Here is a 27,852-nt window from a genome sequence, read left to right as displayed (position 1 = left end):
CTGTCAGGGCTGGTGCACTGCCCTTCCCTCAGCACACACACACCCTATCACAGCCCTGGCACTCACTGACTCCTGCCAGTCCACACAGGGACAGCAAGAGCCCTGCTCACCTGTTGAAGGGGAAGCCCTTGGAGCTGGTATCTGAGCCACATTGTTGCTTCTGTTGTAGCCAGACTCCCACTGCTGCACACACACCAGAATCAGCAGTGGGGACAGACCCTGGAGCTTCAACCTCTGCCAGGGAGGGCAGTTAGCAGCCAGATCCCACGCTGGAGGCCTGTTGTCCTGCTCCTGCTGCCAGCATAGATACGTGTCTAGATGCTGCACAGATTTTCATTCCAAGACATACATGCCTGTGCTTTGCCCTAGGGCTAAGCGTCGGTGCTGTGCTGAGAACCCACCAGCTTGTCTCAGCCAGCTCTCCAACGGAGCACCACAATCAGCTACTAGCACACTGCTCTCCCTATCTACGGCCATACAAACCGCAGGGGAGCTTGGTTATCTAGTGCAGTGACCCATCACCCACATATGCTACAGAGGAAAGTGCAAGAACCCCGAAGCAGGCAGATGTGGGGTAATCTGCCCCAATGGAGAGCTTATCCCAATTCTGACCAGTTACAGATCAGCTAATGCCCTGAAACAGGAGGTTTATCTCCCTTCAAACACTGTTTGCATCAGCACAAAGCCTGGCAGTTCAGGAACCACGCACTCAGTGGGATTCTGTCTTTCTGTGTGCTGCCCCTTTAAAATTTTCTGGCACTTGCTGCCATCTGCTCGAGAGCCAGCTGCCATTCTGTGCTCTGATCAGTGCAGATTGTTACAGAAATTCCACGCACCTGTGCACAAGTGTTCTGAGAGAGAGAGAGCAAGCATCAGAGGACTTTACTTTTGTGATTTGTTCTCTTATTTTGTTACTTTCCTTTGATCTAAAATAAAGGTGATTCCAATTGGAAATACAAATAGCTTTCACCCAAACTTTAGGGGTGGTTTGAAGGGGAAACAAAGTTAATAGATTGGAAAAGTCCCATGCAATGGATTTTGTTTGCAGTGGGAGCAGTAGGAATCTTTGTTTTGGCAGGAGATGAGAGCTTTGCTCCAGCAGACTCAAGAACCTAGAAATCCCTTGTCATTTGGGCTAGTGCAGCGGTCCTCAAACTGTGGGTCAAGATCCCAAAGTGGTGCCAAGTTCATTTTAATGGGGTCGCCAGGGCTGGCATTAGACTCACTGGGGCCCAGGGCAGACAAGCAAAGCGTGAGCCCCACAGCCCAAGCCTGAGCAATTTAGCCTGGTGGAGCCCCTTGTGGTGTGGGGTCATATAGTCATTTTTGTTGTCAGAAGGGGGTCGCAGTGCAATGAAATCTGAGAACTGCTGGGCTAGTGTATGGGAATAATGGAAGTGAAACTGATTACAACAGGAGTTGGCTGCCTAAACACCTTTAAAAATCTGGGCCAAAGTGAACCAGAGCAAGGTTGCAGCATGGCCAACCCTCCAGCATTCATGAGTCAGCTCTCAAAAATCATGAGATTGGCTTTACAATTCTGGGATTTTAAAAAAATGAAATTTCGGGACTTTTTTTGCCCACTGATTGAGGACAATTGGGTTCACACTCGTGTCACAGTTTCAAGATTTTCTCCACAATCACGAGGGAGAAAAATATTTTATTTTAAATAAAAGCTGATATTCTCACATGATCACTTGACTCCGGCAGCTGGAGCTTCAAGAAGAACAATCAATACCATGAAACTCAAGATAAAATCACTTGCATTGGCAGCATCGATTTTGTTTCACTTTCCCAGCTGAGTGAAGTGCAAAATGAAGCAAAGTTAATCAGCAGCGAAGTAAATTACACTCGTCAAATTCATCCTGTTTAATTATCTCAGGTTTAAATTGTTTTAAATAGGATTCCCATCCAGCTAATTACACTCACAAACATCAGATTCAGACCTCGAGGCAGCCTGGGTTATAACATCAGGCTTAAATTGCCACAGATATGGGGTGACTCCCTTTTTCAGAGCCTGACTTACATATGAAGCTGGAAACCCCCAGCTCCCCTTGGCTTCAGCTGGAGATTTGGGGGTTGAGCAGAGCATCCCTACAAATCAGGCCCTGAGGTGGGGCCTTCCAAACCAGCAGCCCCTTTTAAAATGTTTGGCATTCACTGTGAAATGCCTCACAGGGTGGGGTGGCTCCAGTTGATCACTGCCTACACCCCATGCAGTGATTGACACCAGAGTGAAGGGTGCTCTGAGATGGTACATTTCACACCCAGGATGTGCCAGTGCAAATGACATGCAGAGGGTTATACTCTGGGCCCCATATGGTCTTGGGTTTTGTGCAGTTCTTTTATTCCCTCCTCGCTCTCTCTGGTGAGAGCAAAAAGAAAAGGAGGACTTGTGGCACTTTAGAGACTAACAAATTTATTTGAGCATGAGCTTTCGTGAGCTACCGCTCACTTCACCCGCATCCGATGAAGTGAGCTATGAAGTGAGCTGTAGTTCACGAAAGCTTATGCTCAAATAAATTGGTTAGTCTCTAAAGTGCCAAAAGTGCTCCTTTTCTTTTTGAGGATACAGACTAACATGGCTGCTACTCTGAAATCTGGTGAGAGTGTTACTCTGCAGGTATTTCCTTGAAAGGCGACGAGCTAGAAAAATAGGAACAGATCTTTATTTTTGCAGTGGCTCTTTAAACCACCGTGATCCTCCTTTGATGGATGGCAGTGAAGCTCTCTCTGTGTTCTCTCACACCCGCACACACTCCCCTGCATCCCTAAATTACTCCTCCTCAGATTAAGAGTTGTCACTCACTTTGGAGTTTCTTTAAATCAAAGCCTCTTTCTTGTGCTAATTGAGTTTCCCAAAGAACGGGGCTGCCTCTCTGGTTTGTATTTCACAGGCCGGAAGGGACAGGTTTGTGTGCTTATCTAAGGAAGCCATCCATGCCTGACTACAGATGGGAGCTGGAATTACACACTGAAAGAATTCCCAGCTCTGTGCTCAAAGGCCAGTGGGTCTGCGCTCCCAGCTAGGCATCTATCCTGCTGGGACTGGATGGGGGAGGGGTGCAGGCTCCTTGCCAGCTGCTCTCTACACTGTTGACTGTTCAGTTCACTGTTCTAGCTGAAGCCGCAGGGCTCAGGCTCCTGCTGCAGCAGGCCGCCGTGGGTGGATCTGTCCCAACGGGCCTGGGGTTTTCTCCTTTGCTGTGACGTTTATGAGAGCGAGGCAGTGAGGCGCGGAGGCAGGCCCAGCCAGCATGTTGCTGAGAACTTGGACCTTGGATTGGGTAGAGGGAACCACAGGTTCTGTCTGCAGCCAACAGCCTCAGTGCAGTGCACAGGTGAGCCTGGACGACTCTGCTCCTGCCATCGGAGCATCAGGCTCCTGCAGGCAGGATTTGTGCTTCTCTAACCCACCACTCAGGATGGCGCTTTCTCCCCAGTGTGGCTGGGGCACAGATAGAGGCTGGGGAGCCGGATGCAGCCTTGGTTAACGGAGCAGGGCCTGGGCAGTTAGTGGCCTGTGCTTTTAGGGGTGCCATGTTCCATGTCTGCTGCTCACAACCCTTTTCCTCCCACTCAGGAAGTGATGGCACCTGGAGCCATCGGGACACGTTGCCTCTGGGAGGGACTGGCGCACTCAGCCAGGGCCCGCAGCTCAGCGGGCAGCGGCACCGTCTATCTCGGAGCTCAGTGAGGCCCCAGAGCAAACCCCGCCCCCGCAGCTCCCCAAAGACCCCCTGCCTGGTTTTCACACTGCCATGCTGGCTACCAGTGACAAGATTTAATGTGCTGTGCTCCTTGTTTGTTGTTACCTGTAGCAACTGCTGGGAGTACAGCTAGCCCTTGCTGGGTCCTGCCCCAAGGGCCAGGTCCTCAACCTGCCAAAACCTTGGCAGCTCCTCTTGGAGCTAGGGTCCAAGACACAGGACAGACAGAGGCTCACCAGCAGGAAGGAGTGAAGAGTGGAGACTGGGGCTATGGAGGCAGGAGCTCCTGGGAGGGGATGGTAGGGGGCTCCTAGGAGCTGGTGGGCACAGGGACTCTGGGGGAGAAATTAGCTATAGTCGGCACTAGGATCCTTTCTGTTGGTGTGGGGGTGGCCTGTCATCATTTTTTCTGCCTCTTGGAGGTGGCAATCCTAGTCCCAGGGTCTCGGCTGGGGTTTGCCCCGTGGCCTGATGTCCAGCTCTAGGGACTGAAGCCACAGAACATGGGCAGCATGGCTGCAGGCTACCCCTGATCCATCGTGACCCCCACAGACCCAGGGTTGGGTGCAGCTCTGCCTCTGGGGGGCCCTATTTGAATCTTAGCTTCTTTGTTGAGACAGCCAGCAGTAGGCGTGGCTTCGTGATGGGGGCTAAGAACTCAGCAGCTCATTTCACTGGCCAGTCCCAAACTGGGCTGGATTTGGTGTGAATGGTGCCTGGCCCATGAGCTGCCCCTGAGAATACTGGCCCCCTTTGTGACCAGGCACCTGGCAAATTGCACACAGACACCGTGCCACAGCAAGCTGTGAACTGACACACAAACACCCCCCCCCCCCGCATGCTGGCCGCTGATGGGATCCCAGAGCTGAGTCCACCTGGAGTCATTCCGAGGCAACGTAATAATACTGGTAGATGGAAATGAGACCTGGCTCCCATTCGAATACAAGGCTGGAATCTGATTGAGGAGCCCTCTTAATGCCATTTATATGATGAACAGCCTCTGATGGCTTTTCAGATGCCGGCAATTGGATTAACGCCTCCGTATTCAATCAGAAATCCACTCTGCCGTGACAAGGCACGCACACGCACACTGGCACACAAGAGGTGCACACGCGTGCACACATGCACTCACACAAACACACTTATTTTGCTCTCCAGTCATTGGCGTCACTTTGAAAGCGGTCGCACAGCAGAACGTGAGGCGCTGCCTGCACCGTCCTCTGGGTCAGGGAGTGCCTGGGCCCTGCTGGCGAAGGAGGAGCAGGAGTTGGAAAGCAGCAGGGTCACCACACAAGTCCCACACCCTGCCGCACCCATCACTGTTCTGGTGCTAGAATCCCGCTCGCCCCCAGGAAGCCCCAGGAAGCCCCTGTGTTGCGGGAGGCACTTTCAGACTGACAATAAGGCATCTATTCCACTGCCCTCTGCTGCTTCCCAGCTCCCTCCCTGCCCTGCTGTCTGCAGAGCCCCAGCCAGCACCTGCCCCCTCTCCTCCCGAATTGCCTGGGGGCTGGGAGCTTTGGGCTGGGAATGGACACCATGAATTCTCCAGAACAGACTGGGAGACTTCGCTGCACCTGGGCATTCACGCGCCCGGCAAATGATAGAGGGGATTGTCTGTACCCAGCCCCAGCCAATCCTAGCAGCATTGTGGCCCTGCAGGTGTCCCATGACAGCCAACAGCAATGCCTGACTTTATAGCACAGGCAGAGCAGAGCTTGGAGAGTGCTGTCTAGTGGTCAGAGCACAGGGCTGTATAGAAGTCTGAACAGCCAGGTATCACAGTGATGGATGAGACAGATGTTTCTTAGGGAGCAGGATATCTGCCACCCTAACAGCCTCTTGCAAGTTGAGGGCAGCTAGAAGTCAGTCTGCTTCTCCAGCCTGGCTGTTTTGTACCTGACTGTGGCCATTACAATTGCAATCACAATAATTACCGGAACACTTATTTACATTCCATTACACTTCACAGGCGTGGCGTTCTCCTTAGGCTCTAAATGACCCAAAAGCTCTGACTGAAAGCAATGGAGAATTCCCCAGCCCCCGCCCCACTGAGAACCATGGGAGCTGCTGGGTGCTGAGCACTTTTGAAATCTGGCCCATAGTGTCTTTCACCCAGAGTCCCATGGGCATTTTGCATACTCACTGCAAATTTAGACAGAGAAAATACTTCACTCAGCACTGAACTACAGTCGCTTCTGGGGTGGATCGTCAGCTGTTTAACAGCACACTGCAATGCTGCATGACAGCCCAGAGGAAGAAATGACAACAGCTCTTCATGACTTTGGCAGGGCTGGCCCTATGATTTGCAAGGCCCCAGGCTGCTGGTAGGTGTTTGTGTGTGCATGTCAATGGCTTTGTGTGCACACAGGGAGGGGTGTCTGATCTCAGACAGCAAAGACAGATTTTTTAAAAGGTATTTAGTTGCCTACAGATACAAAGGTCTGCAAGTGGGTTTGCAGAAGTGCCTAGGTGCCTAGCTCCCACTGAAATCAAAAACACGTCCGAAAACCCTACTAGGCACCTAGCTGCATCTTTAGACAGCTAAATGCCTTTCAAAATCCGGCCCTGCATTGCACCCCAGGACCCCAGGGCCTTGCATGAGGGAAGATGGGGAGGCCAGCCGCATCGCTCTCAGTCCCACTGCAGGGGAAGGGGCTTGTCGGATTCCTTGGCTGCTCAGGGTGACAGCAATGGCTCCATGACGACAAGCTCAGACTATGCAGAACAAAAGCTTCACAGAGTACCCAGAAACAGCTGGGCTGCATTCACACAGCCATCTCAACACCTCTGGGATTTCCCTCCACGGTAGGGTTGCCAACTTTCTAATTCCAGAAAACCAAACACCATTGTCCCGCCCCTGCCCTGAGACTCCGCCCCTGCCCCACCCTTTCCCAAGGCCCCACCTCCCACTCATTCCATCCCCCCTGCCTCCTTCGCTTGCTGTCCCCGACCCTTGCTCACATGCTCATTTTCACTGCACGGCCCAAACAGGCATATTTATTGTGTTGACAGAAGTATTTTCCTAACTTCAGGTTTTATTGCTTACAGGACGCTAGAGCTGGCAGCAAAATAGTCAAAAAGGGTAATTTTTAAAAAAATGAAATTTCACAAAGGTTTTCATGATTCTTTCCCTCATCGGTGTCGACCACCCCACCCCGTTTCCAACTCCTTCCCCAAATGCCCACCCTGGCCCCATGTCATAAATATAAAGGGAAGGGTAAACACTTTTAAATCCCTCCTGGCCAGAGAAAAACCCTTTCACCTGTAAAGGGTTAAGAAGCTAGGATAACCTCGCTGGCACCTGACCAAAATGACCAATGAGGAGACAAGATACTTTCAAAAGCTGGGGGGAGGGAGAAACAAAGGATCTGGGTCTGTCTGTGTGGTGCTTTTGCCGGGGACAGAACAGGAATGGAGTCTTAGAATTTAGTAAATAATCTAGCTAGATATGCATTAGATTATGATTTCTTTAAATGGCTGATAAAATAGCTGTGCTGAATGGAATGGATATTCCTATTTTTGTGTCTTTTTGTAACTTAAGGTTTTTCCTAGAGGGATTCTCTATGTTTTGAATCTAATTACCCTATAAGGTATTTGCCATCCTGATTTTACAGAGGTGATTCTTTTTACCTTTTCTTCTATTAAAATTCTTCTTTTAAGAAACTGAATGCTTTTTCATTGTTCTTAAGATCCAAGGGTTTGGGTCTGTAGTCACCTATGCAAATTGGTGAGGATTTTTAGCAAACCTTCCCCAGGAAAGGGGGTGTAAGATTTCGGAGGATTTTGGGGGGAAAGACGTTTCCAAATGGACTCGTTCCCAGTAACCGGTGTTAGACGTTTGGTGGTGGCAGCGAAAGTCCAAGGGCAAAAGGTAAAATAGTTTGTACCTTGGGGAAGTTTTAACCTAAGCTGGTAAAAGTAAGCTTAGGAGGTTTTCATGCAGGTCCCCACATCGGTACCCTAGAGTTCAGAGTGGGGAAGGAACCTTGACACCCCGTCTCCTTCCCTGAGCGCGCCACGTTCCCACTCCTCCCGCTCCCTCCCAGAATGTGCTAACGCTGCCAAACAGCTGTTTGGTGGTGGCCGGGCAGGAAACGCTGGGAGGTAGGCGGAGGAGTGGGGACACAGCGCATTCAGAGGAGGGAAAGGAGGCAGAGGAGGTGGGCAGGGTGTGAGGGGAGCTTGGCTGCTGGTGGGTGCAGAGCACCCACTAATTTTTCCCCATGGATGCTCCAGTCCCGGAGCACCCATGAAGTCAGATGCCTATGCTTTCCCTCCCCTCTTCCCATTTTTTGTAACTAGCTCCATGTTTTTATTCACTAAAGGTATTGTAATTTTATTTGTGGAATTAGGACCACACATTATCACAACTGCAATGGGTCCATTAAAGGCGCTCTCCTGAAGCCCAAATACAAATCCATAGAGCACAACCACAGAAATGCACCCCTGTCCAGATACCTATATAAATAAATCTGTAGAAACTGACTCCCACCCCTACATGCAGATACACACATGTACTCATGTGTACACATCTAGCATGCACTAACATATATACTTCCACATTATTTATTAGGACAATTGTTGTTTAGTGCCTAGAGACCCCAACTAAGATCAGGGCTCCAGGGTGGTAGGGTGGTAGGTGCTGGACATACACATAAAAAGAGAGAGTCTGCAACAAAGAGTTTATAATGTAGCTAGACAAAGGTGGGGAGAAATGTATGATACATTGGCTCTTCTGCAATTACTAGTCAACAACATTCACTTTTTAAGAAATAATACATTTCTTTTAGAGTTCCCTTCTCTTTTAAAAACTTGTTATGAAAAAATACACATATATTTTATGTCATATTTTTTTTGTGCACAAGCCAGCAAAAGGAATAACAATTGAAGAGTTAGTCTTCAAATTTTATTCACACAGGCATACACACATGTGGCAATACATGCACCTCCCTACACAAACAAGCACAGTCTTTTACACGCATACAGTGCGTGCATGCACAGACTTGCCTACGCAGAGATACCTTTTCATACACTTTTCCAGGGGCTGCCTAAATCAGTGCTTTTCAAACTTTTTTTCTGGTGACCCATTTGAGGAAAATTGTTGATGCCTGCAACCCAACAAAGCTGGGGATGAGGGGTTTGGGGTGTGGGAGGGGCTCAGGGCTGGGGCAGCGGGCTGGGGTGAGGGCTGAGGGTAGGGCTGGGGGTGAGAGGTTTGGGGTGCAGGAGGGGGCTCTGGGTTTGGGGGGGCTCAGGGCTGGAGCAGGGGGTTGGGGTGCAGGAGGGGGTCAGGGCTCTGGGCTGGGGGTGCAGGCTCTGGGGTGGGGCCGGGGATGAGGGGTTTGGGCTGCAGGAGGAGGCTCCAGGGGCTGGGAGGGCTCAGGGCTGGGGCAGGGGATTGGGGCACGGGGTTGGGGCACAGGCTTACGTTGGGCAGATCCTGGTCAGCGGCGCAGCGAGGGTGCAGAGGCAGGCTTCCTGCCTGTCCCGGCACTGCGGACTGTGCTGCGCTATGGAAGTAGCTAGCAGCAGGTCTGGCTCCTAGGCAGAGGTACGCAAGCGGCTCCGTGTGGCCAGGAACTGGCCAATGGGAGTGCAGAGCCTGTGCTCGGGGTGGGGGCAGCATGCGGAGCCCCATGGCCCCCCTGCCTAGGAGCTGGACCTGCTGCTAGCTGCTTCCGGGGCGCAGTGCGGTGTCGGAACAGGTAGGGACTAGCACCGCTGATGGGACTTTTAACGGCCCAGTTGGTGATGCTGACCAGAGCCATTGCGACCCAATGTCTGACATTCCATGACCCAGTTCTGGGTCGCGACCCGCAGTTTGAAAACCACTGGCCTAAATCACCCAGCTGGGAAGGGAGGAGGGTGGGCTGGAGAGGAAAAGATGGGGGTGGGGGTGGGGGTGGAAGAGAGAGGATGGGGAGGGAAAGAGGCCAAGGATGAGAGCATGGTGGGGATGAGAGGAAGGAATGGGGGGGGGGTATGTGTGGTGGATGGGGATTCAGGGGAAGGCAGAAGGCTACAGGTGCATGAGGATGTGGGGGGCACAGGGGTGTATAGGGACATAATGGTAGTGCAGCAGTGTATGGAGGTGAATGGGGTGCAGAGGTGTGGTGTGAAGTACATGGGGGTGGTGGCTATGGGAGGTGGAGAGGATGGGTGGGAGAGCACTGTAAGGAGTACAGGGCTGAGATGGGTAGGTGTGAGGGACAGGATGGGATGGGGAGGGATGCAATCACGGGGAATAGGGATGAGGGGGTGCGATGGGGAGGAAGCATGTGGTCGCGGACACCCCCCGCAGCCCCTGGCAGCCCCTAAGGCTAGGAGCCGGACATGCCGGCTGCTTCCCGACCTGGGAGCCGCGTGGTCTGCGGTGCGGCGGCTAGCAGGGAGCCTGCCAGCCCCGCTATCATGCGGCGAGAATCCGACATTCAACAGCCCAGTCAGCAGTGCTGACCAGAGCAGCCAGGATCCCTTTTGGACCGGGTATTCCAGTCCAAAGCCGGACACCTGGTCACCCTACTCCGCAGTCAGCCAGTCCATGTGATGGCCATTCCCGCACTGTGAACAGTCAGTGACCCAGCTGAAATATGTGTAGGTAAATTCCCATAGAGTGGAATCGCACTGGGGTGTGATGGGGGTGTTCTCCCCACACCACCCTGAAGGGGTAAAATGGCTTCGAATGGGCTGCTGACAGGATGTGCCTCACCTGAGTGAGGTGTGGGCTGGCTATACAGCCCTGACTGGACCCGAGGCCCAGCTAGGCTTGTACAAAGCCAGGGAGAGGAGAGCAGAAGGGGGCTGCACAGACTCTCAGCGTGGAGAGAAAGGAGAAGGAAAGAGCCTAAGGGAAACAGCAGCAAGGGTGAGACCGCAGGGGCTGGAGCTGCCAAATGTAGGGTCCTTAGCTGTAACCCACTGTAGGGGGCAGGCCTGGGTTTCCCTCCCGGCCACTGGGGGCTGGAACGGACTGGAGGGGTGGACTTTGTTTAGAAAGACTTTGACAGCCCAGAAGGGGGGAAACTCTAGTGATCTGCCAGCGGGCCAAGCCACGCAGAGGAAGCGCTGTAGCTCCTGGGGCACAGTGAGAGACTGGGACACGGGACGGAGAAGCCGCAAGACAAAGCATCAGACCAGTGGTGCGCTAATCCCTGGATGAGCCACAAGTGAAGTGACCCCAGTGACACCTGCGCAGAGGCCTGAATGTCACTTGAGCCCTCTGGGTTACGTGGTGCTAGGGCCGGATTTAGGGACCAAGGGGACCGCTTGGGGCGCTGGGCTTGGGGGGCGCTGGGTTTGGAGGCTGTTTTTGTTGTTAGCGTCAAAAGGGAAAATAGAATGTCTGAGATCAAGTTTCAGGTATTTCCTATGTGGATTCCTTTTCCACTAACCTGCTAGAATGTTCCAGACCTTTGTAGAATCTTGTGGAACCTTCCAGACTTTGAGAATGACATTTTCCTTGCTTTTATATGCTTATATATGGCATGAATAAGTACAGATTTACAGCTCCTAGTGTGCAAATCTTATATGACAGGGATCAATCATGCATGCAAATTGTGCATTAAAGTCATGAAATGGGCTACAAATGCAATAAGAAATAGGAGGGCGGGCGGGAGATGCTCCTTGCCTTGAGCACCATTTGGTCTAGGGCCGGCCCTGCCCGGAGCTGCCACCCACGGGAGGCCGGGGTCAGGTAACCCAAAATGAACAGAATCACGAGGATCCAGGTCTGCCCACAGAGAATTCACAAATGGGAGAAGTGTCCAGGTCTCAGGAACCTCCCCAGCTGCAGACTCCAGGGACAGAGGGCAGCCCTGCGCGGCTTAACCAGGGCGATTGGAATTAAACAAGCTCATAAAACAATTACAGGAGCAAAGAGATGGGCTGCTTAGTGTCAAATTATGTTACTGCTTCCCTGCCAGCCCACAGGCCCAGAGCAGGAAACTCTGCTGCCATCCAGACAGCTTCGCAGGCTGCTCAGTGGGGAGAAATGTCCATTCATCAGAGATGTAAATGGAGCTAGAGATCCTCACTACCTCAATGGTCTGGGCTTAGAAACTGTGGCCATAGGCATCACTGAAATGCCTCACAGAAAGCATGAGATTGCTATGGTGCATCTCACTCACCCCTGGAACATGGGAACTGCCATATGGGATCAGACCCCAGACTCCAGCTGGGCCACTCCAATGTCCTGACTCCAACAGGCCCTGCACCAGATGCTGCTGAGAAAGGTGTGAGGACCTCGCAGTGGCAGATGGAGGATAATCTGCCCCCTATTAAGGTTTCATCCTGGTCTCTAATAGCTAGCGATCAGCTGAAGCCCTAAAGCAAGAGGTTTAATTGCCCTTCCAGAATGTTTGTCGTCATTAATGATGATAACCTGGGATAGTTTTGTTATTCTAGAAATGTCCAATCCCTGTTTGAATCTTGCTAAGTTCTTGGCCTCATGACTTCCTGTGGCAGGGAGTTCCACAAGCTAGTTACATATGTGAAATGTGCACCATCTGCACTGTTTCCAACCCCTTCTCCAAACCCCTCTCTGCCACGATGCCTGCAAAAACCTTGACAACGGCTACGCAGCTGGTATGCTGTGACCACAGACTGTCATGCTGACCAGGATCCTCTCATTGCTCCCTTATGGTCCCTGTCTGCCTCTCTGTATTCACCTGTTGTGTCTTGTCTTAGACTGTAAACTCTTAAGAGGCAGGGGCCATGTCTGTCAGGTGGAACAGGGCTCCTAGGTGCTACCATCATACAGATAACAAATAAGAACAATACCACAGAAGATGGCTAGATTGGGTACAGCTTTTGTCTCAGGTACTTGTGTTCACCTTGTGTCCAGCCCCGGAGCACCCATGGAGTCAGCACCGGTGCTTCATCGGTCTACTACAGTAGGAGAATTCAGCCCTACCTGAGATTCGCCAGTAGTGGACACTGCAGGGTTAGACAGGGCTCAGAGCATCAGGCCACCATGATCAGAATACCTCTGCCCCATTTCAGAGCCTGTGGGGCTAGGTTTGTATGGAAGGGGATGTGTCTGAGCTGGCAGGGGTTGGGATGCAGAGGGGTGAGGGACCCTGTGGGATTCTGAGCCAGGATGGGGGGGCGAAGTGACAGGGGGGAGTGGAGTCAATAGGGGAATGAGGGTGGATGTGGGAGAGCTGGGGGGATGGTGGTGTAAGAGCTGAATTGGAGAGGGAAGGTTAGGAGTGAGCAGTGAAGGGGTGACAGCAGGGATCCATGTTCCCGGTACAAGCAAGTGTCCCAGTTTTCCTTTCTGAAGTGGGAGCCCCCTCTGCCCAGCTCCAATCAGCCTCCTGTGTCCTTCAAGCAAAACACTTCCCTTGACACACACAAACACACGCACGTGTGGCACCCTAGTTTTACAATATGAAAATGGAATCAACCTGAAGGAGGGGTAGCGGGGGGATCTGGCCACCTGCAGCCCCACCAGGCATCACTGACACTTGCCCACGGCCACATTCTCTGGCGCAATGCTGAATGTGGTTTGTCCAGGTCTGAGCTGGCAGCCTGACCGTGAGTCACTCAGGAGCGATTGCTGAGAAGTGTCCCGATGTTGCTGTGCACACCCAGCTAAGGCGCAGCTGAGCAGACTGGAGCAGGAATGCCATGCTTAGAACTCCATAGTTCACTTTGCCTAGGCCTGCCAGGAGACACCTTTCAGCATCAGCGCAGCACCTGACAGACACAGCCTGGCTGCTGTTGATAGATTACCAGGCCAGAAAGAACCATTATGATCCCTAGTCTGACCTCCTCTATAGCACAGGCCAGAGACTAACCCCAAAATAATTCCTGGGGCCCAGCAGATCCTTTAGAAAAATATCCCATCTGGGTTTAAAAATTGCCAGTGATGGAGACTTCTCCACGGCCCTAGGTAAGCTGTGCCAATGGTTTATTTAGGCCTTTCCAATCTGAATTTGTGTCACTTCAACTTCTATATATTGGAATTGTGTTAAACCTTTCTCGCTAGATTGAAGAGCCCATTATTACATATTGTTCCCAATGTAGGTACTCATAGACTGTAATCAGGTCACCCCTTAACCTTCTCTTTCTAAAACCAAATAGACTGAGCTCCTTGAGAGACGAGGTGCGGGAGGTAATATCTTTTATTGCACCAACTTTTGTTGGTGAGCCAAACTTTCAAGCTGCACAGAGCTCTTCTTCAAGGCTGGGAAACCTGCCCAGAGTGTCACAGCAAAATACAAGATGGAACAGGTTGTTTAGCACAAGTAGTTAACACATATTTCAAGAGCTCATTCAAGGTGAAGTGGCCTGTTATCACCTCTCCACTCGGGATGTGGGAATATTAGTATAGATTGTTGTAATATGCCATAAATCCAGTGTCTCGAGTCAGTTCAGGATTTGTAGTGTCTAGCAAAGTAATGAATTTGCTCCCTGGCTCTTTTAGGGGACTGACTGAGGAACTTTCCTAGCTTTACTCCTCCAAGGCCAATGACAAACCCCTGGATCCAAACACCTCTGGGTGTGTGGACAGCCCACATCTGGAGTGAACCTTAATGGCTCTCTGTGTCTTCAAGGCAGTGTCTAATTCTTCCTGGATTAATCCTCTGAACATGCAGAGGGGAGCAAATATTAGTGGAGTTGTCAGCCAGGCGCCCATGCATGCGAGTAAACAACCTGGGCCAGCGAAGTCCCAGTGTTAACGGAGGAGGGGACGCGGGTGATGCTGCTTGAATGACCACATTTCAACTTGACAGCCCTGTGATCTAGACTCGCTGGCCTGAAAATATCCCTCGCAGGCTGTCAATGCAGCCTCCCCTCCTGGGCAATTTAAACAGCAACACTATAATCTTCCCCAACTATCTTTTCAATTAGCCACTTCTGAAGGTGGCTGCTGAGAGGCAAAGCGGAGGGAGAAGAAAAACATCAACAGCGTTCAAAGCCAGGAGCAAGGGCAAACTCAAGGAGATACTTTGCAAGAGAAGCCTCTTGTCTCTGAGATGCTCCTGCTGGGGGACCTGCCCCATGCCCCAGCTGCTTGCCCACCAAGGATCCATGTAGTCAGCCCTCCAACTCTGCTCATGCTACAGCTGCAGTTCTGAGACATTTCTGGGCTCACGGGAAGCACTCAGCAATTCTAACCCCAGGTTTCAGAGTAACAGCCGTGTTAGTCTGTATTCGCAAAAAGAAAAGGAGTACTTGTAGCACCTTAGAGACTAACCAATTTATTTGAGCATGAGCTTTCGTGAGCTACAGCTCACTTCATCGGATGCATACCGTGGAAACTGCAGCAGACTTTATATACACACAGAGAATATGAAACAATACCTCCTCCCACCCCACTGTCCTGCTGGTAATGGCTTATCTAAAGTGATCATCAGGTTGGCCCCAGGGGATTTCTCATGAGTGGAAGCTTGGCATCACTCTCTGAGCTGGCCAAACCTTGGACAGTCCATTTCATGGGAAATTTCAACACTTCGAAGTTTGCCTTCATTCCATTTCGGACCCAGCCCAAATATTTGCAGCATTTCCCACGAAACAGAAATTCACAGGTTTTGTTGTAGAAAATTTTTTGTTTTGACACTTTTTTTCATGGAAAATGTCATCAGATTCAATACGATTTTGTGAGAACTGGTGGGTTCATCACGGCAGAGTTTCCTTATGGAAAACTGTATCAACAACATGTTTCCAGTGCAGCTAGTCAGCTGAGCTGCCCACGTGGGGCCCAATGTCCCAAGATACATAGGTGCCTCAAGATGCAGAGAGGTGCCTTATCAAAATGCCTAGGTGAGTTGGGTGCTTGACTCCCAATGACTTTCTAGGGGACTTAGGTACCTAACTAGCTCAGAAGCATTTGAAGAAACGTTAAGTGCCTAAGCTGTATCTTTATTCCCATTCCCTGACTGGACACACACTTATCTTTCTTATTAAGATCAGCGGTGAGCTGGAGCAGGTTCGCACTGATCCGCGAGGAACAACCGGTTCTAAAAGGGTTTCTAAATGTAACCGGCCAAAAGTGACGTCTTAGGCGCCTACTCCATGGGTGCTCCAGCCCTGGAGCACCCCAGGGGAAAATTTGGTAGGTGCAGAGCACCCACCGGCAGCTCCCCGCCCCACCCCCGGCCCCAGCTCACCTCCGCTCCACCTCCGCCTCCTCCCCTGAATGCGCCGCCCCGCTCTGCTTTTCTGCCCCCCACCCCAGTGTTCCCGCGAATCAGCTGTTCGCGCGGGAAGCTGGGGCAGGCTGAGAAGCAAGCCGCGGCTTCCTGCTCAGGCCCAGGGAGGCGGAGGTGAGCTGAGGCAGGGGGGCGCGAGGATGGCCACCCACGCCGCAGCAGGTAACCTGGGTGGGGGCGCGCAGGGGGCTCCCCGCCCCAGCTCACCTCCGCCACCCTCAGCCTGAGTGGGAAGCCGCCACCTGCTTCTCAGCCCTCCCCTGCTTCCCAACGAACAGCTGATTTGCGGGAAGCTGGGGGAAGGCGGGGGGTGGAGAAGCAGAGCGGGGCAGTGCGTTCAGGGGAGGAGGCAGAGCAGAGGTGAGGTGAGCTGGGGCCGGGCACGGGGCAGGGAGCTGCTGCTGGGTGCTCTGCACCCACCAAATTTTCCCCGTGGGTGCTCCAGCCCCAGAGCACCCAGGGAGTCAGCGCCTAAGGCACCACTTTTGATGTGATCAGTGGGGGACTGGCCGCTCCCCCTGCTCCCCCCCAGCTACGCTCCCCCGCCCCTAGGAGCCAGAGGGACCTGCCAGATGCTTCCTGGGAGCTGCCCCAGGTAAGCACCTCCGGGACTCCCCACCTCGCCCCCCGGCAAGTGCCTCTGGCTCATAGGGGTCGGGTGGGCACCCACTACGGTGGCCCACGAGACCCTCCTGCCCAGTTCTGGGGGCAGTCAGGGGACAGGGAAGGGGGGTAGATGGGGCAGGGGTCCTGGGGGGGCATCAAGGAATGCGGGGGGGTTGGATGGGGCAGGAGTCCCGGGGGGCAGGGGTGGGCAACGACCCCCTCATGGGGTGAGGAGGGAACCCGTTGTTAAGATTTTGGCAGCTCATCACTGATTAAGATCACTTTCCATCCTAAAAGCCCTGCCCCAGATCAGGGCCCTGTCACACCAGGAACTGCACAGACCCAGTGAAAGACAGTCCCTGCCTCAGAGAGACAAAGCAAAGCAGAGGACAGATTATTGTCCCCATTTTACACCTGAGACACAAGAAGATTACGTGACTCACTCAAGCTGCCTCCTGCAGAGCTGGGATTTGAACCCAGCCCAGCGCTTTAACGCTCCCTCTCTGAGCTGCTCTTATCCAGGATTACGTTTTTGTTGTTGGTAAATGGATCTCATGGTGACATTAATCTGCTCTTGGCTCTGGGCCCCAAACTGGCTTTCACTGACATTCGTAAAATTGGGGGCGTTCCCAGGTAGGGAATGAAAAGGGGGCCTGGATACAGGGGGAGTAAAGTTCTATTGCAAACTTGTTTGCGAATCACTTTTCCTGCCATTCATCTTGGCTACCCAGTAGCCCTAGCGCTGGGTTCTTGACCACTGGTACGGATTCCACCGCACCACAGGACTGAACCTGTGACTGTCTGTAGAGGTTGCACAGGCCTCTGCCATGGAGCCAAAGCAGAGCTCCTTTAGCTGGCTCACGTGAGGCAGCCAGAGACATACCATGGAGCCCTTGGGATTCTTAGGATCTGACACTTGTCAAGTCTCTTGTGTTACAAACTTTTCTATAAGGACTCTTGAGATTAATGGAATTTACCAGGCAAGAGGCTTGTGGGTTTAGTGGTTCAAGTGCTGGCTTGAGTGTCTGGACTCCTGGGTTCTCTTTGCAGCTCCAACATAGTGTCGGTGTGGCCGCACAGACAAGTCTCTGCACCTCAGTTTCCTCAGGTGTAAAATAAGGGTGGAGATCCTCACCCACTGTACAAGGGTGGGGGGAGGAAGGATAGCTCGTGTGCTGCAGCCCTACAGAGTGACTCTCCGCAGTTTAGAACTGCCCCAAGGCCTCTGTACCTTGCCACACTCCATGCTCCTCTCTAGCCATCTAGGACTGGCCCCCTCGCTCTGTGTCCACAAAAACCAGCGGAGGGCGGCACAAGCCATCCCTCTGCAGACTGTGGAACAGTGCCCCCCGCACTTACAGACTCACTGTTGCTTCCCAAATCTCAGGTGTAAATAATCACCCCTTTCCTCCCACGGCCTGCACTCATTGTGCATCTCTGATTCTGCTCTCACCCAGCAAAGCATGGGGAGAGTCAATCTGCAGGGGACAGACTCTAAAAACCAGACCCCCATTGTGTGGTATGAGCATGCCTCCTCCTGGGAGTCCACTGGCATTCTGGAGGAAACGGGCCTCCTAAGGGTTAAATCTGAACTCCTCCCCCGCCCCCACCTCCCTATCCCCAACAGTTGCTGCAGCAACTCACTCTGTGGATGGTGGGTTTGACTTCCCAGGGTTACGATCTTCCCTCCCACACACAGAATCTCCGGTTTAACCATTGCAATTTGTGCCGGTATCTTTCCAATGCTGAGTGGGAGCCACCTCTTTCACTGCACCCCCCCACCCACACACACACTCCCCACCCTTGCTGCTCCCCCCTCCCCCCCATGCCTCCTCTTTGCTGATGGATCCAGATCCACTAGCTCTCGCTTTGCAGGAGCAGCTGAACACACATTCACTTGGAGCGAGTTTTGCTCCTCAACATACAGCGTTTTCTCCATTTTCTCCTCCGCTGCTCCCTGCCAGGCCCCAGACCCCACCAATTCCAGCCACAGCTTTCAATCTCCGCCCAGCATTGATGGGAGCCATTGGGTGATCGTAACCCTGGGTTTGGAAAATGGCTGCGGCCTACCTGGAGCTAAGAATCCAGACAGCCAGCCCCTCCAATCCCCAGGGAGCCTTGGACAAAGTCTTGCCACTTGGCTTGGCAGGGCGGCGGGGCGGGATGCAGATTGCGGAAGCAGGTTGGAGTGAGATTTCACCCCCAGTTGTGTGGAAGGACAGCCCTGATTCAGCTCAGTGCATCTCCATGAACATTTGCACCACTCTGGGCTAGCCAGCTTGGCTATTGGTATTTGACCCCAAGGGACCATTTCAGTCATGCAGACAGGGGTGCTGGAACAATCTGTATAGTGGGGGATCTTAGAGCCATTGAACCAAACTATAAACCCGGTATATAATGGAAACCACTTCAAGACAGGTGTGGCAACACCCCCAGCACCCCTAGTTCCAGCACCTATGCATGCAGAAGGGCTGTGCCCGACCTACCCTGGTCCTGTACCACTACAGTCCCGCAGCCCTCTGGACATTATTATTTAGTCATTGTATTGCAGCAGGGTGACAAAGAGGGAATTTTCTGTAATATCTGTAGGATTCCTATGCATGCCTTGGTTTCCCTCTAGAAACCTCAGTGGAGATTTGCGCCCTATTATGCTGGGCACTGCCCCACACAGCTTGCTGTCCACACAGCCCACAGAGCAGTAGAAAGCCAGGACCATAACCCCTAGGGTGACCATGCGTCGCGTTTTGGCCGGGACAGTCCCTTTTTTAAGCCTTGTCCCAGTCGTCCTGACTTTTGGGCAAAACTGGGCATTTGTGTGTTCATCAGTTGGGAAGAGCAAATGGGACAAATGCCCAGTTTTGCCAAAAAAGGTGGATGTGACCCCTAGTGGGGTGCAGATCAACTTGAGGGGGGCAGCGGCAATGCCAGCCCCACATGGAAGGGAGGGCTCAGGAGAGTGGCTCAGGCTGGGCTGGCCCCACTGGTGGCAGGGGGCTCGGGCCTCCCTGTACGCGGGGAGAAGGGGAGGAGGGGCTTGGGCTGGCCTTGTACAGGTAAGCAGCTTGGGGCTCGGGCCACCTCGCACACGGGGAAGAGAGGAGGGCCTCAGGCTGGCCCCAGGCGGGCGTGGGGGAGGGGACTTCGGACCAGCACCCTGAGGACAGGAGGCAGGGAGGGCTCAGGCTGGACCTGCACAGAGGAACAGGGAGAGGGGCCTTGGGCCAGCCCCCTGTGCAGGGTCCCATTTTCCCTTTGGGAAAATATGGTCACCCTAATAATCCCCCATGTTACCAGTGGGGAACTGACCCCCAAAGAGATTAACAACCATAGCGCCCCAGGTGCTCAGCCCCTCGCAGTACTCTTGTAACCCATACACCTCCTGGGTGTGGTGTTCTGTCCCATCCAGTGGCACGGAGACCACTTAGAGAGAGAGATAAGATGAGTCTGCTCTACAGCCCTCGCTAACAGCCAGGGGGCTTTTAGCTCATGCAGCAGAGACTCATGCTTTAAGCTCCAGAGGCCCCAGATTCGATCCCGCCTGCTGACGACCCGGGTTTTTCAGTGTTACACTCTCAGTGCAGGGGACTCCTCCGTAAGCTCAGACACTTGAAAGTCCAACCCCTCGTGATGCCCCCGGCTCACACAGGTCAGGCTCCCCAAGCCCCTCAGCACTTTGACAGCTCTGCCCTGCCAAGTCCCTGGGGGCTGGTTCCCTGGGCCTCAGCCTGGAAGAGTTCTGCCCTGTTAGTGACCCTGCCCCCCTGTCTGGTTCTGGTGGACTCCCGGGCCCAGCTGGAAGGATGCCTGCATGTTTCCAAGTGTTATTCCCATGCCCTGCGATTGAGGTGCTGGCTCAGTATGAATCCCCTTCCTGAGGCAACCAGGGTCCAGCCAAGGCCCAGGGACCGTTTGTTTCCCTGAGATATTGATGTTCTCATTGATTGTGACACATAGCACTGGCACCAATGGCTAGTTGTGGTTCAGAGAGCGAAACGAAATCGGCAAAGATCAGGTGTTAATACAGGCTCAGCACGCCTGCAGTTGGGCTAATGGTCCATGGAGCAAGCCGAGAACCAGCTCCAACCTGGCAGCCGCTACATATGGGGTAGGGGACGAGACCGCAAGGCTCAGAGACATGGCAGGGTGGGGGGGATAGGGGCAAGATGTTGCCAGGGGATGTGAGGGCCAGAGTACAGCCAGGAGATGCCATAGGTCCTAGGGCTGTGAGACACTGGGGCCTGGGGAGAATGCAGCACTCAGACACCTTAGGGCCGGGGCATGTGGGCTGAGACGCTGGGGGGTCAGGGAGGACTGTGAGGCACTGAGATTCCTGGGTTGGGGAGGGAAGTGTGAGAAGTCAAAGCTCGGGGTGGCCAAGTCTGACCCCTGTCACACAGAGTCATGCTAAGGCCCAGCAGGCGCATACTGGCGCACCCAGAGGCACATATCAGAGCCTGCCCAGGGCAGGAGCACGCATATCCCCTCTGGGATCTGCGGAGACTTAGAGAACTAATGATGGCAAATACCGCTCCAGTATTCCTGCATGTGCCTGAGCCACTCCCCACTCCCCCAGGAATTATGTAATTATGCAGATTAAGTTTTTCTCCCCACTTTGCATAACAAACGCTCGGTTGGTGCTGCAGGGCACTAAGGAGATACTACAGGGCACTTGTTTCCCTTCCAAGAGCCAGTGAGAGACTGGCGGCAGTGTCCACCCTCCCAGCCCACCCTGCGCACCCAAATCATGTGATCATCCCCCTTCATGCCACTCCAGAAATCATTAACCACACGCTTACAGAGATAACAGAGCATGACAAGGGAGCTCTTATCAATTAGCACAGAACAGGGAATGTGGACTAGTGGATACAGCAGCAGAGCTGGGAGTCGGCACTCTAGTGCTCTATTCCCCGGCTCTAGGAGAGGAGTGGCCGGGTTCTAGTGGTTGGATCAGGGGCTGGGAGTCAGGACTCCTGGGTTCTTTCTTTGGCTCTGGGCGGGAAGTGGGGTCTAATGGTTAGAACAGGGGGGCTTGGAGTCAGGATTGCAGGGCTCAGTCTCTTGCAGACTCACTCCAAAGTCAATGGATTAGAAAACCAAACCCCCTGAGAACCGTATGAATCTTCTTGCCTAACCAAGAGCACTCAATGAGTCAGTGGCAGGGCCAAGAACAGAACCCAGGAGTCCTGGCACCATGGTCACTAGTTATCATTGTCCTGCAGTCCCTAAACATCTGCAAGGCTACCACCAAGGAGCCACAAGGCAGGTATACAGCTCCCCTGGGCAATACCCCTGGCGGAGAGAGCACCTATGCCCGGCAAAGAGCTGGCTCCACCATTCCCATGAAACCAGCATCAGGGGTCCTTCAGGACGGAGGACACATGGTTTATGGATCAACAGCCGAACTGATCAAGCACAAGATGGGGTACCAGCTGCTGACTGCCACAGACCATCAGATCACACTAGGGAACAGGATGACTGGCTCCTTAAGCACCTATCTATAATGTGTAGGGAACAAAGCTTTGTTATCTCAGGGCCCTTCGATCTTAGTGGCACATGCTGCAGATCTCATGCTGCCCAGTATTAAAACACCCTCCGAATTGCTAAACATTATAGATGACAATTTCCTAACTCACCAAGTGTTCCAATCAACATGGGAGAACTCTATGCTAGACCACATCTTAACAGCTAAAGAGGAACTGACCACAGAACTAAACATAAGTGGTAGCTTAGGTACAAGCGATTGTGACTTGATAATGTTGGTTATGTGCGAACAAGTTAAAGTCCAGACCAGTGATACACACACTTGGTGCTTGAAAAGAGCCAGTTTCACATAGCTGAAACATAATTATGAGCCAAATCAGCTGGGAGGAAGAATTTAATTAGAAAAAATGAGATGGATAATTGGGAATTGTTAAGCACATTTTACTAGACGCCCTAAAAGCCACAATCCTACAGTCAAGGAAGAAGACTGCACTGGTAATTAATCTTGGAACAGCTTCCCAAGGGCTGTGGTGGATTCTCCATCATTGGCAATTTTCAAATCAGTGGGCTGTGGGTCTGGTCTGGTTCACATCAGGGCAGTTCTGTGGCCTGTGTCACACAGGAGGGCAGAGTAGAAATGATCCCAATGGTCCCTGCTAGCCTTGGAATTGCTGAGTGGCAGGTAGCCCCTTTCAGCCTGGGGCTCGCATTTGACCCTGCTTTAACAGATGGGGCTACCGAAGCACAGAGTGTTGAGGGGACTCACCCATGAGAGCGGTTGGCAGAGACTGGCATAGGGCCCCTCTCTCTCTTTCCCTCTGCCTGGCTTTGGTCCCTCATCCACACTGCATTCTCTGGCAGCTGTCAGGAATATCAACTGCTAAGTCAGGCCACCAGTCATTAGATTCCCCACAACAACCTGTGAATCCTGGCAGCTAATGGCCAGCTCGGGGAGCCGAGGGCCCCAGGGTTCACCTGTGGATGAAAGCAGCAAGAGGGAAGCTACTTGCTCTGGTGGTGTTTCCAATCCAGCATCAGAGTGAATTGCCACAGCCTGGATCCAGGCTGGGGTGCTCAGCAGCAGGGCAGCAGGGGGAGAATGGAGGGCTAACTGAGAGGGGGTGCGGGGGAGCAGAGAGGGCACAGGCAGGTCGATGCCTCAGGGCATGGGAATGAGGCATTGATTATTATTTATATTCCAGCGATGTCTCGTACCCAGCCAGGAGGGGTCCCTGCACAGACATGGCACCAAGAGCAGAGGCCCCCAGAGCAGGACCCCATCTCTCACCCATGTGCTCAGACCCAGAATTGACAGAACCTTGTGTCCCCCAAGGTCACTGGGTAAAGACCATTGCTCCAAGGGGGTGGGCTGGGAGTTGAGCGACAGCCTAACGGGACAGACATTCCTCCAGATTGCTCCAGGATGGCGCTCGGTGATGGCCCGTGAGTGAGGGTCAAACCCCACTTTCCTGGGCAGGGCTGTTGTCTGGGATGCAGCACCACAGGCTGCTCTTGGGCATGGCCTGACTTATGCTGCCACCATGCTAACGTAGCATGTGAGAGTTCAGAACTGGACACAGCCAGCAAAGCTGTGGGGGATGCTGGCTCCTGCCCTGCCAGAGACAGACATACCCCTCTGCCACACTGGGGCACCGGAACAGCTGTGGCAGGGTTCTTGGCCCCTCGCCAGCCTGCTCTGCCCCTTGCTGTACCTGTAAGATCAGCCATCCCCATGTACCAGCGCTCAGCTCATCCACACAGCTCTACTGCAATCCCCATTAGCTGTCCTGGCCACTGGGTCCGGGAGGCAGCACGCAGGTCCTTGGAGAGGCTATTGCCCCAGCCCTGTGGAGCAGATGACTGGGGGCTCACCCAGGACCCTACCTGGCAATGACCAGAAGTTCCTGGGAACCACATGGGATAAGATGCTGCAGCCCGGTCGCTGGGGCTGGGGCAGGGTTTGTATCCAGGGGGCAGCGCCCCAGCTCCAGGTAGGCAGCACACTCCAGCCAGGGGACACTGGGGAGTTAGAGCTGAGGACTCATCCTCAGGACTGGGCTCCAAGGGAGGAGCAGTCCCCAAGGGCCAGTGTGAGGCAGCCAGGCCAGGGCTGGGGGACTGAAGCTAGCTGTGAGGTTTCATATATGCATAGATTCCAAGACCCTTTGGTCTGACTTCCTCTACAGCACCTGCCCCCAAAACAACTCCTGGAACGGAGCTGTTAGAAAAACATCCCATTTTGGTTTAAAGATTGTCAGTGATGGAGAATCCACCACAACCTGTGGGAAGTTGTTCCAATGGCTAATCACCCTCACTGTTAAAAATGTACACCTTACTCCCAGTCTGAATTTGTCTAGCTTCAACTTCCAGCCACTGGATCATGTCATAACTTTCTCTGCTAGACTGAAGAGCTCTTTATTATATATTTGTTCCCATGTAGGTACCTATAAACTGACCAAGTCATCCCTTAACCTTCTCTTTGTTAAGCTAAATAGATTGAGCTCCTTGCATCTAATCATGATAAGGCAGGTTTTCTAGTCCTTTAATCATTCTCATGTCTCTTCTCTGAACCCTCCAATTGATCAACATCCTTCGTGAATTGTGGGCACCAGAACTGGCCACAGGATTCCAGAAATGGTGGCACCAGGGCCAAAGACAGAGGTCAAATAACCTCTCTGCTCCTGCTCGAGATTCCCATGTTTATACTTCCCAGGATCGCGTTAGCCCCTTTGGCCACAGTGTCATACTGGGAGCTCATGTTCACCTGATTATCCACCCAACCCCCAAATCTTTTTCAGAGTTGCTGCTTCCCAGGATGGAGAACCCCATCCTGTAAATACGGCCTATAGTTTTTGTTCCCGGACATACACATTTACATTCAGCTGTATTAGAACACAGATTGTTTGCGCCCAGCTTACCAGCTGATCCAGATCACTCTGAATCAGTGACCTGTCCTCTTCTTTCTTTTCCACTCCCCCAAACTTTGGGTCATTGGCACTGTCCTGAGCACCATCAACTCCTCCTGGAGCCCCAGGGGCTGAGAGTGGCTTGTAATGTGAGCACAGCTTTCCCTCCCATTGCAAACCTCCCACCCTCAGTGGTTTCATCCTGAGTCAGAATGTTTCCATGGGCTGCTGGGTTCCCTTGTGGCTGTTTCAGGTCTGGGCCATAGGAGAGGGTTAGGGCTGTGATAGGTCCCTCCTACATTGCCGGTGTCACAAGCAACAACAACCCTCCGGAGAGAGGAAACAGCACTGAGATGAAACCAGCTTGGATTCCTAGTTACCTTTCCCAGTTTAAAACCTCTCTGTCCTGAAGCAGACAGCCTAATGTTATTATTATTTGCATTACAGCAACACTGAGAGGCTGCAGTTGAATTCAAGGCCCTGATGCACCGGGGGCTGCACAGCCAGACAGTTCACAGTCTAAGTAAGCAAGACAGATGGCCAGTGGGGAAATGAAGGATGATTAGGGCCATCTTACATGCAGGGAGCTGACGCCCAAAGAGATGTGCTTGTTTCCTGATCACACAAGAAGCTGTTGGTAGAGCAAGGGATTGAATCCTGACCCCTGGCATTGCAACACCTTAACCACTAAGCCATCCTTCCTCTCTCAAAGAGCACCCTGCAGGGGCCTTGTCGGCTGATGGCTCAGCTTTTATCCATTTCACCAACGTGATTGCGCTGACTTCAGTAGTGCTATGCCAGATTTACCCCATCGTAAATGAGAGAAGAGTCTTCCCAGCATGTTCAATGGAGCTTGTAACTCATGGTTGGCCCTAGCCGGGGCTGTGTCCTGTGGGCAAGTGAGAGACTCCAGCCCCACACCCACTCCCAGCAGCTCATGCTTCAAAGCTCAGCATGATCCAACTCTGATCCTGGGGGTCTTCAGAGCTCTATGACTCTCAGAGCATTCTGGGAGCTGGGCTGGCTGGAAGGGAGGTGGACATGGGGCGACAGGCTGAGAGAGGAGTGCAGCCCAGAATCTTTGCTGCATGCGTCCTCCTGTGCTGAAGGCCAAGGCTACAAGCGTCACTTCATGCACGCCTCTGCCTAGGAGCCGGACCTGCTGCTGGCTGCTTCTGGGGCGCAGCGCGGTCCGTGGTGCCAGGACAGGTGGGAAGCCTGCCTCTGCACCCCAGCTGCGCCACTGACCGGGAGCCGCCAGCAGTAACCCTGCGCCCCAATTCCGTGACCCAATCCCTTGCCCCAGCCCTGAGCCCCCCCAAACCTAGAGCCCCCTCCTGCACTCCAAACCCCTCATCCCTGCCACCAGCCCAGAGCCTGCACCCTCAGCCCAGAGCCCTGACCCCTCTCCCGCACCCCAAACCCCTGCCCCAGCCCAAAGCCCTCTCCCACACTCTGAACCCCACATTCCCAGCCCCACCCCCAGCCCTCGCCCCAGCACCCCGACCATCTGCCCCAGGACTTAGCCTTCTCCCACACCCCAAACCCCTCATCCTCAACTCCGTTGGGTCGCGGGCATCAACAATTTTCTTCAACTGGGTCACCAGAAAAAAAGTTTGAAAACCACTGTTCTAGACCGTCAAGTTTTGTGGAGAGTCAAGTTTTCTCACAGTGCCCCATGAACAAAGGGCTAGAGCAGTCACATTGCGGAGGGCTAGGAAGTCTGGGATATGGGTGGCTGGGCTCGGATCCACATAACATAGTGTAGACACTGAAGCCCCAGGTTGGGACCAAGGGTTCAACAATTCCTAACCTGGGGTTACAAATGAGTGTAGACGCTCAAGCCCTAAGTTAACAAACCCAGGGTCTGCTACCTCAAGTTCCACTAACCCTGGGCTTACATTGCAGTGTAGATATACCCTGGGTCTGATTCTCCGTTCATCGACACAGGTGCCAGTCAGTAACTCAATACAGTAAGAGAGAGGTAAAGTCAAACCAGGCAATGTTCAGCTCAGCCCCAACTCATTGGGGAGTGGGGGGAAGGTGGGGGGGGGGGGCTCCAGGGCTTCATCCAGTTGCCTACAGGTTCAGGAAGGAATATTTTTCCCCAATGCACAGATGCATTCTGGGTTTTTTTTCCCACCTTCTTCTGAAGCATCTGGGATTGGCCACCGCTGGAGACAGGGCACTGGAACCATGGTCTGAGGTGGCACAGAGAATCCTTTGTCTTAGGTGCTTAATTGGTAACTTTGCTCACATGCTCAGAGTCCAACTGATCGTCAGGTTTTGGGTCAGGAAGGACTTTTTCCTCCAGGTCAGACTGGCAGGGACCTTGGGTTTTCTTCAACTTCTCTGCAGCACATAGAGCAGGGATCACCTGTTGGGACCCGCACTGCTTATCCCATTTAATCAATTCCCTCCATTGAAGGGCCTGGGTCACTGATGGCACCTCGATCTGTCCTGTTCTCTGCCTTTGGCTCACAACAGTTTAGTCTCCAAGGACTGAAATGCTTTTGTCTAACCCATCACTGGGCTCAGTACAAGCATATGTAGATGCCGGTGGTAGCCTACAGCAGGTCAGTCTCTACTCTAGATGATCTAATGGTCCTTTTTGGCCTTACACACTATGAAATCTATGGAATCTTTCCCTAGTTCTTGTATTTTCACAGAGCATTTCAGTTCCCCTTTTCAGTCACTTCTGTCCCCTGCACATCTTCTTTCTCACTGAGTTCAGAGAAGATGCTGCATCCTGGAGTAAAGAATTCCTCTGCCCAGCCCAGCCCTACCCAGTACTCCACTCCCATCTCACATACCCTCGGCCTTCTCTGCCAGGAACAAGTCCTTCCCTGGGAAGGGAAAGGTCACAGCAGCTCCCACTCCTGGTGTACCCTGCGCTCTCGCTCCCCCTCCCAAGTCTCATGGCTGCAGACAGCACAAATGCTGGGATTAGCATTGACATGACATTACACTGCTGCTCTGCAGATTGAT

General features: G+C 53.0%; 1 protein-coding gene across 4 annotated transcripts in view; it reads right to left on the bottom strand.

Annotated features, from left to right (window-relative positions):
• The window catches only part of PDE1B (phosphodiesterase 1B), a 149,783-nt gene that overhangs the window by 30,110 nt on the left and 91,821 nt on the right, over nt 1–27,852 (bottom strand). The window lies entirely within an intron of this gene.

The sequence above is a fragment of the Lepidochelys kempii genome, chromosome 20, assembly GCF_965140285.1.
Source record: "Lepidochelys kempii isolate rLepKem1 chromosome 20, rLepKem1.hap1, whole genome shotgun sequence".
Classification (NCBI taxonomy): Eukaryota; Metazoa; Chordata; order Testudines; family Cheloniidae; genus Lepidochelys; species Lepidochelys kempii.
This window is presented reverse-complemented; position numbering and strand designations above follow the sequence as displayed.